Below are 6,673 nucleotides of genomic sequence, written 5' to 3'. Positions count from 1 at the left end.
CAGTTGTCACACCTGCCCTGAAAACCTAGAACCACTGATCTGATTGGCTGCCACAGTGATATAACACCATGCTTGTGGCTGTGGGATCAGACACAGATCTCATACACAGCTGGCTGCCACCAGAGACAATACACCACCATATATCCAGTGCAGGAGCGCCCTCCATCTCTACAATGTCCTACATGTGTCTGCTGGGAGTTGTAGTTCTGCAACAGCTGGAGGGAGCGCCACAGGTTGGAGACCACTGAACTATAATAAAGGTGGGTACAGTATATCTAGGCAGATTGTGTGCAATGTGGGGTGATAGGGGATGATGGGGATGTGTAAGATTATAACTAGAGATGAGCAAACTTAGAGTAAGTTCGGGTTTACACAAACCTGAATGCTTGGTTATCAAATCCCGTTGGCTGGAGAAGATGGATGCAGTCCTAAGGCTGCCTGGAAAACATGGACACAGCTTATGGCTGAACCTAAATTGATTTAAACCCCAGTCCAGACCCATACATTATTCAGACTCCAAACCATACCCTAAATGAAACACAGACCCCCAAGTGAAATCACAGAATAAATACAGGCCTCAGACCAGACTCGTAAAATAATTAATTCTAAGAAATTGAGACATCGTACTAGACCATTACACTGATTTCAGACATCAGACTGCTTATGAAATTCAGATCAATTCAACCAGACCAGCTTCCCTAGGTTAAAGGAACCCGTCACCAGGCCTGTATTTAGAGTATCATGCTGCCCTGGGCACCGTGGGGTACCTGGGGCCCACCAGAGGAAATGATCCTTGGGACCCACCTATATAGAACCAGTGAGACACGACACGCTGACCCCGCTCCTTTCCTGGATTAATTTGTATCTGTGACAAATTCCTTGTGAATGACATTTTCAGTTGCACTACAACTCTCAGAACACCCTACAGAAGAGGGGAAGAGGGAGCGTCTGGAGGGCAGGGGGAGCAGCCAGGGGCAGGGGGAGGAGCCGGAGGGCAGGGGGAGCAGCCGGGTCAGGTGCCCCCCCCCAGTGCAGTTACGGGGCCGGGGTGAGCTTCTGGCACAGACAGCCTGTATCACACAGGCCCGGAAGCTCACAGCTTCAGCCCTGCGCTGCCCAAACTTCTGTGTGATACAGGCTGTCTGTGCCAAAGGCTCACCTTGGCCCCGAAGCTGCACCCCAGCGGACCCTATAACCCAGCCCCACCTCCCGGGCGCAGATGTTAGCGGCAGCAGGCGGTGGAGAAGGTAAAAAGAAAAAAAAAATTTAATTGTTCCCTGCATGTGCCGCCGCCCTAGGCACTGGACCACGGGTGCCTAGTGGCAAATATGGCCTTGCCCATCAAAATGCTGTCTAAATTATCGGCATCATGTAATAGCGCAGAAGGAGTTGGGCTGAGTGATATATAACTTTATGGGAAAAGATTCAGTGAAACCTGTAATTTATTGATATAAATCTATTATGTTTCCATGCTAAATAGTGCTGTCCATTGAGTGACTCCGCCCACTGGACTCTTAAACACAGAATGAGCAGGGATTTCAATCAACAATTTACAAGTTATACTGAATCCTCCCCACAAAGATATATATCAATCTGCTCAGTTCTTTTTTATTTTAGAGCCTAGACAAGACTGGACAATGTTAATTAGTTAAGAACCCAGACCAAACCCCAACAACCCAGACCAAACCCCAACAACCCAGAACAAATCCTAACTACCGAGACCAAACCCCAACTACCCAGACCAAACCCCAACAACCCAGACCAAACCTCAACAACCCAGACCAAACCCCAACAACCCAGACCAAACCCCAACAACCCAGAACAAATCCTAACTACCGAGACCAAACCCCAACTACCCAGACCAAACCCCAACAACCCAGACCAAACCTCAACAACCCAGACCAAACCCCAACAACCCAGACCAAATCCTAACTACCCAGACCAAACCCCAACTACCCAGACCAAACCCCAACAACCCAGACCAAACCTCAACAACCCAGACCAAACCCCAACAACACAGACCAAACCCCAACAACCCAGACCAAACCATACAACCCAGACCAAATCCTAACTACCCAGACCAAACCCCAACAACCCAGACCAAATCCTAACTACCCAGACCAAACCCCAACTACCCAGACCAAACCCCAACAACCCAGACCAAACCCCAACAACCTAGACCAAACCTCAACAACCCAGACCAAACCCTTACAACCCAGACCAAACCCCAACAACCCAGACCAAACCCCAACAACCCAGACCAAATCCTAACTACCCAGACCAAACCCTAACAACCCAGACCAAACCTCAACAACCCAGACCAAATCCTAACTACCCAGACCAAACCCCAACTACCCAGACCAAACCCCAACTACCCAGACCAAACCCCAACTACCCAGACCAAACCCCAACAACCCAGACCAAATCCCAAAATAATTCACCAAATTAAGACTGCAAATCCCTAAATATATTCAAACCCCAATAACAGAGAATACCAGAGAAGGAAGCCCATTGCCAAGGGGTGCCTCCTAGTGGGGAGAGCACCAAACCACCCTGATACGTAGTCCCTCAGGTCCTCACTCTGTTGCGAGCTTTAGGACCCAAATAGGGAAACACCAGGGTGGCCCCTGTGAGTCAAAGTCTAACTCTGTGGCGAGTATAACAACATAAGACAAGGGTAACCATGGCTAGGCATCCATCCACAGACTGCAGTTTCAGGGTATTTGCCCCTTGTCAGTGTGGAGCAGGATTCTGGCTACTGGGGCAATGATAAATAGACCAACAAAACACAACAATCACTGAACTCAGGGAGAACAGTGAAAAATTCCAATGCAGTACTCATTTACGAGTCTCCATTGATTGTCCCATACAAAATTTGAATATGCAAAAAAGGGGTCCGTGGAGCCTCAGTTACGAGTCTCAAAACACGGGAATAGCCAGCGGCAGCAGTTCGCTGCTATCCTGGTCGTTTGTCTTTCAACATTTTGAAAGACAAACGACAATGACATGAACGATGTCGGCTGATAGTTGTGTTCTATTACACCAGACAATTATCCGCTGTAACAGCCGATATCAGCCAAATACGGCCAATAATTGTTTAGTGTAATAGGGCCTTTAGAGATATATAGATGGCCAGGAGTGAATAGGGCATCATTGTGCTTTTATATTGGATAAAGCCAGTAGATGATGGTCAATGAAGAAGAAAACAATTGCCCCATGGCTTCCAGGTCAGACTACTAGGCCAGACAGATGTCTGACTGGATGTGAACAGAGCCCTAGGTAAATGTATGATATTTTAGTAAGTTCACAGTTTTATTTGGGTCTGGAGAAGGTAGTCTTACACTTTATTATGTCCATCTACTTTCACATGTCATTCAGATTACGTTATCTTGTATTTCCTTTCGTCTCGGCCTCAGTGGGATCTTATTGCAACATGAAGTGATTAAGGGCTGGAAACCTTAGAGATTTGGCTCAGTGTTGTAATAATTAGCAACATTTCACTAAAGTGAAGAAAAAAAGAAGCATCACCCAGACGTATTGGCGTTGTGTAAACAGCTCATTAATTACCCCTCCGCGGGACGTGTTAATTGGGAGGCGATTATTGCTGTGAAATCACAATCCTAAATGATATTGAAAGTGCAAGTCAATTACCTGGAGGATACAGAGACGCCGATGATGTGTTCCTGGTGGAAATCATTACTGACGATGTGTGAAATAATGAAAATTTGTTAACCATTTGCCTTGATATTTGTTTTGTATATGTTAGATTACTTGTATGGCATATCTTATCACATAACAATGGTGGAACAATGCGGCATCTTCTCTTATAGCAGTCGCTTTTTTTGGGTCCTAGCGTTGGCTCCCAATACTCAGCTACCCCCACATCATATGGTATCGTGGAACCATCAGCAGTTTCCTTTGGTGTAACATTGATGGGTCACTAGACTGCAGAACTAGACTTCTCCTATAGTAGTCACCTTTCCTGGGTGCTACCAATGGCTCCCAATACTCAGCTACCCCCACAACATATGAAACCATCAGTTGTTTCCTTTGGTGTAACAACATTGATGGGTCACTAGACTGCACAAGTAGGATTCTCCAATAACTCCTTTTCTGGGTCCTAACAATGGCTCCCAATACTTATTACCCCCATAACATACGGTAGGGACGAATAGTGGATATGTGGTAACCCAGAGCAACTAATTTCTGCCCAAAGTAAGGTAGAAGGAGATGTCCTTAGGTTTGACTCTGTGGTGTGGTGTATTTTACTGCGGAAGCCTCTGTAGAGCCCTCCATTTTGTTTGTTAGCTATCTCAGCTCAGCTACATCCATGTGTTAACATGTGCTTGTGTATTTCTTGTCTGTATACCAAGAGTTAACAAGAGATCTGTGAGGTAAGCCTTGTATCCTTGGTACCAAGACAGGACTTCTCTGATTGGGCCAAGAGATATCTTGTCCCTGGACTCCACCCTTCGTCTGGAAGGAGTGAGATTCCCTGGTTAGGACCAGTGTAGTGTGTAGTGTGTAGTGTGTAGTGTGTAGTGTGTAGTGTCTGGCTCTGCCAGGTGAAGTGACCACTGTTCTCAGTCCACCTTTAGGTCTGGGAATTAGAAGAGAAGCAAAGCAGCATCTTTTTTTTCCCACAACTACTAGATCCCTTTGGTAGAGGAGCCTGGATCATCTGTTTGGGACCAGTGTAAGAGTAAGTGATCTACTGGATAGAATCCCCAAATGCCACAGGACTTCTCTGAACTTACCAGTATACCAAAGTGTCCCACTCCAGTTCAAGCTACTGAGATATCTTCCTCTAATTTCTGCAATTCAGAAAACTTCAGTCATTAGGTCCACCCTGCTCCAGAGACCTTCTGCACAGGCACAAGGTAAGTATTGATGAGCGAACTTGTTAAAGGGGTATTCCGGGCAAAAACTTTATTGCCCCACAAAAGTTATACAAATGCTCCATAGACACTAATCACGGCTTCTGCCCCTATAGTGCTTTTTATACTACACTTACTGCCACAGGAAGTCTTGTAGTCCTGTCTGAAATCATGTCGTCACGGCACCCTGCGCCATCTTGGGGCCGTGACGTGTCAGTGTAGTGTAGGGCAGGGCCTCAATCTGGGGGCGTGTTGCAGCTCCCCGCCTACTTCCCCAGTCTCACCAGTGCAATGAAAGAGCAAGGGGCCGTGACGTAACGGCCCCGCTCTAATGTCTGACAGCCCCCAAACTCCCAATCCCTGACGCGGGCTTCCCCCCTCCCCTCTCGGTGGCCGGCTAGAAGTGCTGTGGCTGCAGAAGACATGATCCCGTACTGTCTCGTCATTGCGCCCTGCAACCCTCGCCTGTCCCATCCCTCAGTGCGCCCTGCGCCAGTGCATCACCGTCCCCCCCCCCCCCCGCCCGTGTAACCATGAGTGCCGCGGCTGCTGTGGCGGAGTGAGCTCAGCCTACGACGAGTCACCCCCAGTATGTTACAGAACTTGAGAATCTGCATACTGGTACAGGACAGAGAAGGGACCTCCATCCTGCACCGCCATGCTGCCAGCCCCACACACACCACGGCTCTAGTGCAGGGTGGGCTCTACTGGGGAGCTATGAACTCCATGCCTCTCCACACACTTTCAGAGGGTCTGGCAGCATGGCGGTGCAGAACGGAGGTCCCTTACCTTGGCGGATGGAGCATGGCTCTCCCTCCTGTCATGGTAGCAATGTCGGTACCTTACAATACCTGAGAGTAATGTAAACCTATCCTGTACAAGCATAAAAAACAAATCCTCCACTCCAATCACTGGGTAAGATCGGCACTGGTGCAAGATAGGCCAAAAGTAAATGATGAAAATAAAAAACTATTTATTAAAACACAACGCGTTTCGAAGTCGTGCTGACTTCTTTCTAAAGTGCAAGCGCCCGATCTTACCCAGTGGTTGGAGTGGAGGATTTGTTTTTTGATGCATTACCGGTTTGGTTCTGGGAGTGGCTGCGGTCCACACACATGTGATCATTGAGAGTTGGGCCTTGCATTTGCACAACCACGCCAGGTGAGAGTCGTCCTTTACTCCACTGCATCTACCTATGTCCTGCAGACCTCACACATTGGAGCGCTGTTCACATTTATCTCTGTACAAGCATAGGGATCCTCATGTTCTGTAACATGCTGGGGGTGACTTGTCCTGGGCTGTGCTCACTCTGGAGCTGTGTCACCATGAGTGCGACACCGCACACATCACAGCAGCGCCGCACCTCTGGGACTTACAGCAGGGACAGGAGGGAGAGCTTTGCAGAAGGGTGTGGGGAAAGTTTACATTACTCTCAGGTATTGTAAGGTACCGACATTGCTACCATGACAGGACGAGAGCCATGCTCCATCCGCCAACACAGACTACCACAATCATCATGCATTACAATCAGAAATGATGGTGGTAATGATGGTAACTACAACCACCATCATTTCATGATTATAATGCATGATGATGGTAAACCCAGCTAAGGATAGAGGGCGGAGAGTGGGTGGAGACTTAAGTGGGAGGGAGACATGCACAGTAAAGTGAGGCATGCTGGGAGTTGTAGGCACTGGCAAAGACTGAAACAGAAAGTAGGGGGCACTGACAGCAACCAAACCAGACATAAACTGGACAGAAGGGAAGCCAATGTGCAAGTAGTTTTTATTTTTCAG

General features: G+C 47.9%; 1 protein-coding gene across 1 annotated transcript in view; it reads left to right on the top strand.

The window, feature by feature from the left end:
• Positions 1 to 193: 193 nt before the first annotated feature.
• LOC138766604 (olfactory receptor 10C1-like) overlaps positions 194 to 6,673 on the top strand; it is a 70,961-nt gene continuing 64,481 nt past the window's right edge. The window contains exon 1 of the mRNA XM_069944194.1: positions 194 to 260. The gene's annotated coding sequence lies outside the window, so the exon portion shown is untranslated. The remainder of the gene's footprint in view (positions 261 to 6,673) is intronic.

Source organism: Dendropsophus ebraccatus, chromosome 10 (assembly GCF_027789765.1).
Source record: "Dendropsophus ebraccatus isolate aDenEbr1 chromosome 10, aDenEbr1.pat, whole genome shotgun sequence".
In the NCBI taxonomy this organism is placed as follows: Eukaryota; Metazoa; Chordata; class Amphibia; order Anura; family Hylidae; genus Dendropsophus; species Dendropsophus ebraccatus.
Note: the sequence above shows the minus strand (reverse complement) of the source record. Positions and strands in the feature narration are given on the sequence as shown.